Source organism: Argopecten irradians, chromosome 6 (assembly GCF_041381155.1).
Source record: "Argopecten irradians isolate NY chromosome 6, Ai_NY, whole genome shotgun sequence".
Classification (NCBI taxonomy): Eukaryota; Metazoa; Mollusca; class Bivalvia; order Pectinida; family Pectinidae; genus Argopecten; species Argopecten irradians.
The window spans coordinates 41469761-41482819 of NC_091139.1; positions in this window are offsets into that span (position 1 = coordinate 41469761).

The window sequence follows — 13059 nt, forward strand, 5'->3', positions numbered from 1 at the left end:
AAAATAGCATTCAGCAAGTTAGATTTATCTTCATCACTATTAAAGATGCTCCACCGCCGACAGAGCATAAATGACATTCATCATTTGAACAATAATTGGTGTTTAATCGTATTTGTGTATGTCTAATTAACACAAAAAAATATATAAAATAATTTATTTTGCTTTTGGTGCATGCGCGATCAGTATTTATACTATTTGTCAGCTGTGGAGCATCTTTAACTAAATTTAGAGCATAAATGACATTTATCATTTGAACAATAATTGGTGTTTAATCGTATATGTGTATGTCTAATTAACACAAAAAAATATATAAAATAATTTATTTTGCGTTTGGTGCATGCGCAATCAGTATTTATACTATTTGTCAGCTGTGGAACATCTTTAACTAAATTGTCACTTGTTGGATTAAGAAGCATAGGGATAGTCTGTGCAGTACCACTAGATTTCATAAGTCTTTTAATCAATCTCCAATAAGCCATGGGGTCAGAAGAAAGAAATTATCGATGATGCCATGGACATTATCATAAACATTTTGACGACTATTTATTTTTTTTCACATTGTTAACCTTATTTCGCTGTCTTTTGAATTTTTGTTTATCTCGAGGATGATTTGATTTTTTATTACTATTTTATGCAGTCGATTCCGAACTCTGATTTGCTTTCTTAATTCTGACGTCATCCATGGTTTGTATTTTTCATGATTTTAACCTCTATAGTAGGTATATACTGAGTTACAAAATCAATAAATAGTTTGGTAAAAATCTCACATTCGATATGAACGGATTCAGCATTAAAGTGTACACGGAACGGAAAATTATATTTTGATATGTTATTCTGTTTGATCTCCTGACAAGAATGTTGAAAACCGCATCAAAATCGGCCGCTTCAGTACCGAGATACCGCCCTCCGAAGTGCCCGATTTTTACCTGTATATCGACTGCTAATCAGGGAATCGGCCACTCACGCTGATTTGGGGAATAGCCGGATGTGACGTCACGAGGACAACGGCAGTGAGTTATTTGGTAGTGTGGTTATTGCACAAAGGTGGACATATATGAATTCCTGAAATGGGCTTACGAGCATTTTACAAGTATATATCAGAAACATATATACATATGTTTCTGTATATGTATTAAGGAAATATTGCAAGTGAAACAAGGCTACATGTAACAGTGGCGTAGGAAGATGAAACGTCATGGGGGGCAAAGGTCCTCAATATTTTGTAACCCCCCCCCCCCCCGCCACACCTACAGGAGGAGATTTATTCAACTCCCAACCATATAATATATGCTTTATGTACATTTTTCATATATCACTAAATTTAATCCTTGTACACATTTATAGACAGTGGGGTCGCTAAAAGGAAATTAACGAACACGCAAATTGGCCAAATTAGCGTGTGAGCGTCGAAGGCGCGAGATTTTGGTGTTTTATTAGGGGTCTGAGGGTGATCCCCGGGATCAGTTTTATGTATTTTGATGATTTTGCGATCGCCCGAAAGCGCGAGATTTTGGTGTTTGGGGGGTCCGGGGGTCTCCCCCAGGAAAAAATTACGATTTAGAATGGCTTAGATGAGTTTTACAATGCATTTTGATGAATTTGCGAGCGCCCAAAGGCGCGAGAATTTGGTGTTAGGGGGGTCCGGGGGTCTCCCCCGGGAAAAAAATTACGATTTAGAATGGCTGAGATGAGTTTTACGATAAAGTTTAATGATTATAAAGCGTTCTTAACATGGTAATTTTTCGATTTAAAGCTACCTGCATTTAGAAATGATAATTGTGTCGTAATAACATTATGCAACCCTACTCGCTCTGAATATACCGGCTTCACACCATCGGCACATTGTTTTGTAACATAAAAAAATGAATTAATTGTCTCGCTAAGACATATAAACAAATTGATCTTTTAAGAGACATTTTTTAAAATAGTACATAGAATTCCTTGATGGAGATTTTTAGTCTAGATTGTGTGTATTGAATTTTTACTATTTAAGGTTTGACATTATGTGCTTGAACGTTTTAGGAAATGCGCCGCGCAGCGGAAAATTTTCTAGAATGAAGTACGAAAAATGTGCCGGAGGACCCTTTTTTCTTTCAAATAAGCATTTTTAGAAAATTTCAGTCGGCGAAAATGGGGGGGCAAAAAGACATGTTTGCCCCCCCGTCCTGGGAAACGGGGGGGGGGGGGGGGGGGGAGTTGCCCCCCCCTGCCCCCCCCCCCTCCCCCGCTTCCTACGCCCCTGTATTGTCTCGCTAAGACATAAACAAATTGATCTTTTAAGAGAATTTTTTTAGGTAGTACATAAAATCCTTTGATGGACATTTTTAGTCTAGTTCTGTGTATTGAATTTTGACTAGGCCTATTTAAGGTTTGACATTATGTGCTTGAACGTTTTAGGAAATACGCCGCGCAGCGGAAAATTTTCTAGAATGAAGTACGAAAAATGTGCAGGAGAATCCTTTTTTCTTTCAAATAAACATTTTTAGAAAATTTCAGTCGGCGAAAATGGGGGCGGGGGGGAGGGGGCAAAAAGACATGTTTGCCCCCCGTCCTGGGGAACGGGGGGGCAGTTGCCCCCCCCCTGCCCCCCCGCTTCCTACGCCCCTGTGTAATATAATTGTGCAGAGATTTCAATAATTAAATTATCTATATCTCTGCCTTGTGTAAACTTTTATACATGCACGGCTCGGTACCTTTTTACTAGAAATATAATCTCTGTTTTAATAAATTATTAAATTATCAAAGTTCGGGAATATTTAATTTTCACTATGTAATCTTAAAGAAGACGATTTCGGGAAATGATGGCCATAAAATCCTTGGTCATATATAATTATCCATTGGAATATGTTTCTGTATAAATAAAGAACAAACATAACAAAAAGAAAGTTTGTTATATAATGTATTTCATAGTTCAAAACACGTAGATATCACATACATTTTTTATTTTATTTTATCTATGTATTTATTCAATTTTTTTTTCGGGGGTGGGGGGGGGGTAAAAACTTACTTACTATGTAGACATGTGTTATTTAAACAATCTTCAACAGTACATTTATTGGTCATATAGATTATCATTATTGATATCATATAATGATCGAAATTGACCAAAATTAACAAAGAACTGGAGCAACTATCAGAAATATTAACCATGCATGTAGTGTGATACACTTGTTATATATTTCCAGGGGCCGCGGTGGTTAAGATGTCCCGACATATTACCACAAGCCCTCCACCTCTGGGATGCGGGTTCGAATCCCATGTGGGGCAGTTGCCAGGTACTGACCGCTAGCCGGTGGTTTTTCTCCGGGTACTCCGGCTTTCCTCCACCAACAAACCTGACATGACCCTGGCTGTTAATAGGACGTAAAACTAAACAAACCAAACGTTATATATTATGTACGAACGGTATATTTTACTGTAAATATGATATTATTGATGGTCCGTCTAACTTACCTGTGGACAAATATTTTTACACGTGACGTGTGCTAGTTAAAGGATTTGTGCAGTTAAAAATGATAATTTCAGTTTATGCTGGAAATGGCTTTATTGGCACGTGTAGAAACCTCTCCGTGCCGCGCGCGACCGGAATAACCCGTAAGAAGTCAATATCGAGGTCCAAAATTCTGGCCGCCCGATTATGCATATTTTCTAGCTCTAAACCGTGTGACGTCACAATAGTCCGTGGTTTATAGCTGTACTATAACTGGTGTGCTATCACTTACATCGACGGTCACAGGAAAAGCCGATCAACGATATTTTTATGATTACTTTTGAGTGAAGTTAATCGTACAATAACTATGTAAATAACTAAAAGAGTGAAATTCGATGTTTCAAATACTCTAATTTATGCTCTAATAGCAGGTATCTTCATGTAATTATGAAAGAAAATCCACACAGAAATAAAAGTTTCGGATTTTTTGTCGAGGAGTTCAGCAACGAATAAGCTTTAATTAGATAATATTTTCCTATAGTCTGTATCTTTGATACATTGTGAATTACAAAGATTGTGACTGTAAAATGAAATTTTACGTACATGTAGCAATTTAAGAAATCCTTGATTTAAGTATTGACGTACGTACACACCGATGATTGATCATTACAAACATTGTGTTGTGTGTTGTTAACCGAAGAAATTGAGATACATTTATTACAATACCGTAAAACGTTTCAACATATGGTAAAAAGAATTTATTTTTGATATTATAAAAGATCTAAATATTAGATATTAAACAAAACAAACTATTTTTTCAGACCGTGCGGTCGCTTTCAATTTTTGATCGATATACGAGTAGATACTCCGATATAGATATATAATTAGCCATGCCTTTAGTTTGATGGTTATGTAATACCTGGACCAGGATGTTGTTTACCTGTACACAACGCCATTCATCGAACTCACCTGTAATTACCTGGCCGCGGGCAATTTGCTATTCGGTGGACTATATCGGGTATTTGCTATTGTCTTACTGTCAATCAGGTTAGGACATCCGTTAATTGGATTGTGATTTGAATTATGGAAACCCCATTCATCTATGCTCTAGGTTTTTTTTATTGTCACCTCCATTTTTAAAATGAAGATGTAAAAGCAAATGGAAATAAAATATCCCTGATCATACCTAGGATATATATGTCGTACACAGGTAAAACAATAATGGAAGTTGACTTATTCAGAAACAAAAATGGTTCTAAGAACTATTTCAACTAAAGATTAAACTTTAAACATTATTCCAGTCTAATACTGTAATTACGGAATCGTGGCATATCTATATAGCAATCTACCGTATATAATTTCTAAGGTATTAGTAAAACTTCTAAGCATGTATTTTCACCGTTTCGAATCTACATGTATAGTCATACAAGAAGGGTTACAGCATTACCACACTAATTATATATAAATATACTTATTTTAATATCACTTAGTATATTTTTGAAAAGGTACAAGATATTATATCTATTTATAATGTCTGTATACAAGTAATTTCATTTTTCATTTGAACACTATATGTGGTTACTTTTTGGATTATACGATAAATGCTCATATATCATACTATTAAATTTCGGTATGATATACAAAAGGATCGACAATGAATATACTATTTTAACAATTTAGTATGATTTTGAAAAAATGAATTTACATCTACACTTATACTGTAATTAGAAACATATTTCAGAAATATCTTTGATGTATTACTGCTTTTTAGTAAACGTTTAAGTTTCAAAGGCAACAATATAGATATACATATTATTTTCGGTATAAGTTCGGTACTGTTACTCCAATATCACATAACTGATAACCGTCCAAACTTTATTTTTACTCAAAAACTGTGCCGTGTTTGCATCGTTGTGGCAGAAGTTTGAAATAAAAACATGGATTCTAGCTATATTCATGCTAAATTTTGGGATTTTGCTCGTAAAAACATAGCGTTACATTATACTGTTTTTTATTACACAGAAATTTACATAATATGCTATCTAAATCTCAGTCCAGACTGATCCGAACATCATATTGATATCGCTATCGAATGGGACTGATTATCTAATCTAAAGTTAGATATATTCTTGTTTGAATGTTTGAAATGGTGTGAATGGAATGTTTTGAAACTGAAAATATCTTCATCATAAAGCTAGAATAACCATTATTCGAAAAACTCAAATTGTAGATCTAAACGTATACGTGTATGTGCTGTATAGATGTATAGTACTAGGCTTACCTTGTGTAGCCGCGGACTACTGTGACATCACAAGACCACGTGACCGCCTATTATTATCTCAGAACCGCCTATCATTATCTCAGAACCGTAGTAGTCGACACTACCCGTAAATCACGACCAAAACCAACCGATAGCGCTAAAAGCTAGGCGATTCGTTGGGTGGGACTTAATTTTTCATTCATCCAAAGCAATATCCTGACGTGTTATCAAAAAAAAATTATGGCTGCACAAATCCTTTAACACAGCGTGACAGGTCACTAAACACCTTTCTTACGTAACTCGTTAGCTCCCTAATTAGCCAGAGTTGACCACGCGTTTTAGTTACTGCAGTATACAGGTAAAGAGATTAACGCAGCACGACATTGGCTATTCGGAAGTATTCTGCTTTTGACACTTGATATCTGCTATTTGGAGTAGACATAGACATCTTCAGTCTCATTTTTTATCGTCTGACCCGTGCATGATTTATTTTGCAAGTAAAGACACTAATGAAAGACCTTGAGCGAAATATCAGCAAGTCGTCGGATGCACTGTAGAAGATTCTATATGAAAGCTGAATGTATTTCGTAAAAAAAATGATCGAAAAATATCACGTCTGCCAAATAATGAATATTTGTGATGTGACCGGTCTCAAAACTTGGTATATAAAATTAAATCTGCCAAATCACAGTAGAATTAAATGACAAACATATACATAATGTTAATTAAGCAATAGTATCAAATGTACAGTAATTTAGTCACACAATCGCTTTCAGACATAATTAACGCAGTTAGTAGATGCATTTGCATATATGCAAAAACAAAATCTGTTTAGAACAAGGGCATACAAATCCTTGGTTAAGAATCATACCTTAATTCATATGGGCAGATTCTATGAAAAATTTAGAAATTTGTAAAGCGGTTTGGACCAGTAGACATTAGACGACCCGAGTTGGGTTTTGGATGAAATTATCAAGAACATGTATATATACGTCCTTGATACACATGTATGATATTCGTGTACATGTATATGTGGTTCCAAACACCGTGGATATACAAGGTACGTGGATTATTGTGTACATTTTATTGTGTATAATTATTTATCTTCGACAGGTACATCAATATATATGTATGGCATAAATCTCTATTTCCAAGCGTATTCCAATCTCTATCTTTGATTGAGGATAAAATCAAACATGTATCGGACATGTACACAGGTATTTGAGTCTTCAAAATCTATATCTACAAACTGGTAGTTTATAGATTTCAGATTTCATATTTTATTTCACTCTCAGACATACAAGTATGTAACAGGAGGTCACTATACATAATATAAACATACAAGTATATTGGGCCCATAGCGCAACAGTGCATTACAATATGTATTAGTGATGTGCATGCTCAATCAATAGTTTTTCTTTTTTTTTTCAAAAACTTACATATATTTGTCAGAACAGTAATGTTACATATAGTAAACAGGCCTTTCATTTTGATAACACTATGGTTTCTATAATAGTAACTTGGTACATTTCTTTTTGTATATACATTTCTCGTAAACGTTTCATCATTTCATTACTGCATTGAAACAAATAATGATATTTGTTTCCAATATCAGTAAAACATAGATTACAAGTTCTATTTACTTCAGGGGTCCCAGTCCATCTTCCAGTTTCTATAGGTAAGTGCATATTCGAGGTTCTGAATTTTATGATGATTTGTCTATCTATTGGCTTTCGTTTCACAAGATACTTTTCAAATTCAAAATTGCTTTTAAAAATAGAATAAGTACGACCTCTTGATGAATTCTCTATATCATTAAACCATTTTTGTACAAATTGATCTTGTAATCTTTGTTTTACGATAGATTTCAAATATTCTCTATTATATGTACATACATTCTGGAAGTCCCATATATAATTCAAACCAGTTTCTTCAAAAATGTTTTTAACATTTTGCATCCATTTGAATTCCATGATATTATTTGTTTGCAAGTTTAACATCAACTTATATATATTACTTGAAAGATTATCAGTAGTAATCAATTTATGCCAGAACATAATAATTCTGTTTTAAACCTCTATATAGTGAGGGAATCTCCCTAATTCACCATATACCATGTAATTACACGTACTTTTCCTAACGCCGAGTATACGTTTACAAAACTGTAAATGGAGCTTTTCTATAGCTGTAATATTTTCGTGACCCCATACTTCTACTGAGTACATCAATATTGGTAAAACAAGGGAATCATATACTTTTAATTGGAGATCAATAGAGAGGGATGTTTCTTATTTTCTTGTAAACAGCAAACATAGCTTTTCTTGACTGTTCCAACAGTTTCAGTTTCGTTTTATGACAACTCCCATTGTAATTCATCAATATTCCTAGATAAGAAAACGAATCTACAATTTCAATCTCTTTGTTAAATAATGTGAAATGAGGACGAGTTCGAGACTTCCTCTTTGAAAAAATAACAATTTTTGTCTTATTTGTGTTTACTTCAAGTTTCCAATTTTCACAATAAATTTCAAATTTATTTAAGGCTGACTGTAGATCGTTAGCTGATCAGCCATTATAACTGTATCATCTGCATAAAGAATTACAAACAGTTTAATATACATTCCAATAGTATTACCTAAATCTTTTACATTCTTCAAACAGTTGACACCATGCTCTTCAAAAAAAGTTTCAATATCATTAAGAAAAATAGCAAATAAGAAGGGTGACAAATTTTCTCCTTGCTTTACACCGACGTTGCAAGTAAACATATCAGATACATCATTTCCATTTTTAACACAGGATTGTGTATTTTCATATAGATTAATAATTGCTTTAAACATTTTCCCTGTTATATTGCTTCTTTGAACTTTTTGCCATAAACCGAGTCTCCAAACTGAATCAAAAGCTTTTCTAAAATCAACAAACGAACAGAACAGTTTTTTACCAAGTGAGAAATAGATAGAAGTTAGAACATGTAAAATAAAAATATTATCAGTTGTAGAATGGTTTTTCCTGAATCCTGCCTGGGCAGAAGTTATCAAGTTTATTTCATCAGCCATTTTGTTTAGTCTACAATTTGATATGGATGTAAAAACTTTACCGAGACAGGAAACAAGACTTATTGCTCTATAATTATCTAAATTGTTAGGATCCCCTTTACGCTTATATATAGGTTTTATAACCCCTATTTTCCATGAGCTTGGAATGAAGCCCGTATCAAATATGATATTAGTTTATATTAGACGGCAGTCACCGAAAATTGTCACTCTAACTTATGCGAGTAGATTCGATCCCGTTGTCCTCGTGACGTCACAGGTCAGCGGTCCCGAATCGGGGTCAATGGCTTGGGGCTCCAGGTGTGTTCTAGAGAAACGGCGTATTATCTCTAATCCCGTATTCGCTATGAAACTCATACTTTTGCCACTCTAAATTTCATCCAATGACGCATTTATCAAGCCTTATATACCAAACCATTCCGTGTACACTTTAAGACGAATCATTATCAGAGTACGGAATCACTCAACAGTAATGGATCAAGTAAGGACGACCTAGCCTGACCTATACGTGTAAATTCCTGTATAACATTAGATAGACTAAAAGAATTGATAATGTCAATGAAAACATGATTCTGTGCAACAGTTAGCAAGTGAACGTTGAAGTCACTAGTGATGATAAAATTAAAGGGACAATTCAATGAGCCTAATTCTGTTACATAACCATGAAGCAAAATATGACATAAATGTATTGTTCATTATTCCTTATGAAACATATAACAAGAAATATTAACAAATTTCACGACATTAATAAGTATTTTGATTGATAGCGTTGATATTCCAAATCGTTGATCAATACGATTAAGCAGGTATAGCATGTATGCTGTACCCATACCCGAGCCAAATTCACGTACATTAATCAAATGCAATACATAGTCACTGAGGAGTTGGTGAAATAACATTTAGACAAGATCATGCACCTAATAACGTAAACACACTACTGTAAGAGCGATCTGAGTAGTTCTAGACAAACGTTTCTTTAAGTACTACACTGGCAAGGGCCAGGGTTCGACATACAAGACGTCCGACCACAATGTGAAATGGCGGACAGCAAGCGAGTTTGAACATTTCACATACATTTCACTACAGTGGGCTTTTCTGGAATATCACAGTTAAACCAACTAATCTAATTTCTATTAGAACTAGTTTATTTCCAATATTTATGCAAATTGTAATGTACTCTTAGACTGAATTGTCCCTTTAATTGAAATATCGAAAGCGTCATATATAGATGCTTGCAAGTTATCCCAGAAAGGTAAGAAAACATTTTCAGGCCGATTACTGCACAAAAAAATAGTATGTTTAAGTTTGACTTGTATCCATATTACTAGTCCTACAAAGCGGTTTACTTTTATAGATCATTTACGAAGACAGAATTGGTTTTTATGGGGTCACTTTGAACGGGTCGGTTAGCTGTAATATTGTAGCTCAAAAGACTATTTGACAGAAAATGGTGCCGTCTTTAGAGCTACAATTGGTGTCTATTACTGCTAATGGAGCAAATAAATGAGTATGCGAACCATTATAAAACGTCTGTTTGCATTTTTATCGTACTTGTTTGATATCGCCTACCTACTAGGCAATAAAACTGCACCAGATAAAATATCAAATTCTCATTGAGGCATTATTTTTTTTACATAATACATATAAAGGTCTTTATGAAGGGAATTTATACGGCAAGTCCACAAATTGTGAATTTGGCGTCTTGTGAGCGGTACAGTAGATATTAAGAATGGTGGTTGTGTTTGTTTTGGACAAAAATATTATGTAACTGCATGTATACGTATAAAATAATTGGAAACCTACAAAAAAGTATAGAAAACTATGCCCGAGTGATTTTCGGAGGCAGTGCTCCACTACGACACATAGGGACCAATTCGTAACCGACCGAAAGGTATAGTAGGCCGGGTACGTATATTCGTTCTACGGGTCGATGTGAAAAGTGAGCTTAGTGTTCAGTTGCCTACGGAATTCGGGGTCATTGTTCAACGTTGAAAAATTACTCGTGGTCAATTTACTACAGGGTTCCATTTTCTACGTAATCTAACTTATTTCTGATACTTCTTACATTAAGCTGAAATACTGGAAGTTCGTCAAAACCAGGGCGAGGATAAGTATGATTCAACATCAATACATAATAATAAAGGAATCAAGAGAGTTATAGAGAATTGAGTATTCCGAAAACATAAAAATAATACTTTGAATAAGCAAGGATTTATCATATATACTCATATACGTCCTTGGAATAAGTGAATTAATACAATTTTTAAAATGGTAAATGTTAAAGGTAGGTTTCGCCCAATGAAATATAAAGACTACGAAATTGAAATTTATCCTGTACATAGATATAATCTTCAGATCATTTTCAATGCATACAGCGAACAATATGGGTGGTCAGTTGCCTAGCTTGACCAGGAAAATACTCCTCTAAAAATAGAGCGAAGTCAAGCTTTACATAGAACATGACGTATTTTTTCCAAAACGAGGCCGCAGCAACAAACGGAAGCGTGCAACAAAATGTCAGATAGAAGTGACAGTCTTGCCACGGCATGTTTAGTTAAAAAAACAACAACAACAAATCGAAGTGCGAGGGACTGTTTATACATATCATATAATCTAAAACACTTCATGTTACTTACATACGCTCGCTAACTTTGTACACCAAATATACATGTAGTTAGTCTGTGGCTGTTTGTGCGCTGGCATATGTGTTGAAATTTAACTCACCACGTGCAATGCCGTTACACGAGTCCCAACAGATCCCGGCAAGTTTCGCTTGAGATGTGGCTTCTGTTTCTTTTATTGCTACATGCCATTTCTGAATTTAATTACCTATAGATATCCTAGGGTGCTACCGAATCCATTATAATTTCCTCCACTTTGTTGCCGATTCAGATATATTTTTTTTTCATCGCACACACTTTCGTTCAGCCATTTTGTTTACTTTTAGTGCGTGACAATGCGCGTGCGCCAAACTTCGACAACACAATCCATCGCAGCTTCATTTGCATATTATTTTGTCTGACGGACACCGTAATAAATCAAGGATTTCCATCAATTTTGTATTCAAGACACATTTGTTCAATCTCAAACACATAAAGAAATTAAATTGAGATATTTTGATATGTTTTTTCATCTTTTCTTCCGCTTATCGCATTTCACACAAAAATATTTATTTGGTTGGGCGAAACCTACCATTAACCTTTTGACTTTGATATCTACGTGAACACGATGATGTACAGTTACAACCACGGCTATAGTAGTCATCACACGGTAGCACAAATTTAAACAATAGAAGAAAAATGATGTTGTTATGTATCACAAAAGACAAAATGAAAAAAAAACCATCAGACTTGCCAGTAAAGTTGAAAAATACATGTGAAAGTGACCAGAGGTACATGTAGCTACATATTGATAAGAGTATTGCACCTTCCGAATAATTAGTTGCGTTGGGGAGAAAAAAGAGATAGAGATAAAATAGCAATTTGGGAAAAAAGAAAAACAAAGATGCATTAGGAACAGAAAAAGAACAAGTGGCTGTGAACTTCGAGACTAGGAAAATAAATTCTGACTCATTGATGGATTCGTTAGGTACATTGAAATGGATGGTTCGATTTTTTTTGCGCGGTAAAGCTCATGCACTTTACTTTAGAATACAAAATATGTAGTTCACTAAACAATTATCAGTGTAACTTGTTCAATTGTAATTACTTACGCATAATTATTTTGATGTGTAAAACATAAACTGTGGTATACTTTTTATCTAAATGTTATAATTTATCTAGCAATCTAGATCACCATATTGTACAATATAAGACTCTTTGGTCGGTCTTCTATCTACTCCCTTGTATAGGAGATTTCAGAAAAGATGGCGATGACGTCACACAAAGGTACATCCGGGCGCTCAAAGGTACAACTCCTATATCTGTACACATAAACATTGAGGGAATACCGCCGCTTGCGATGTTTGTTTACATTTTATTGTAATAAATAGTACGCCAATCCGAGAACTATTGCGTTATTTACATTTCAAAAAGTGTAAATAAAATTATTTTATAATAATTTACAATTTTAAACATATGGTATTCATATATTTTACTCTGTTTATACTCCATTTTCGACCGCCACGAGAAAACACGGTCGCCATTACGTATAAACATTGTCAGATACATGTATATTGCAAATATCAACTTGAAATTACAAATTAAATTCAAAGTCCCCCGAAATAGAATTATAAGCAATTACTGTTTTCGAAGGGTTTCTTGATAAAACACCTTACGATGTGTGATTAGTACAAAATTAAACATTTGCTTTCG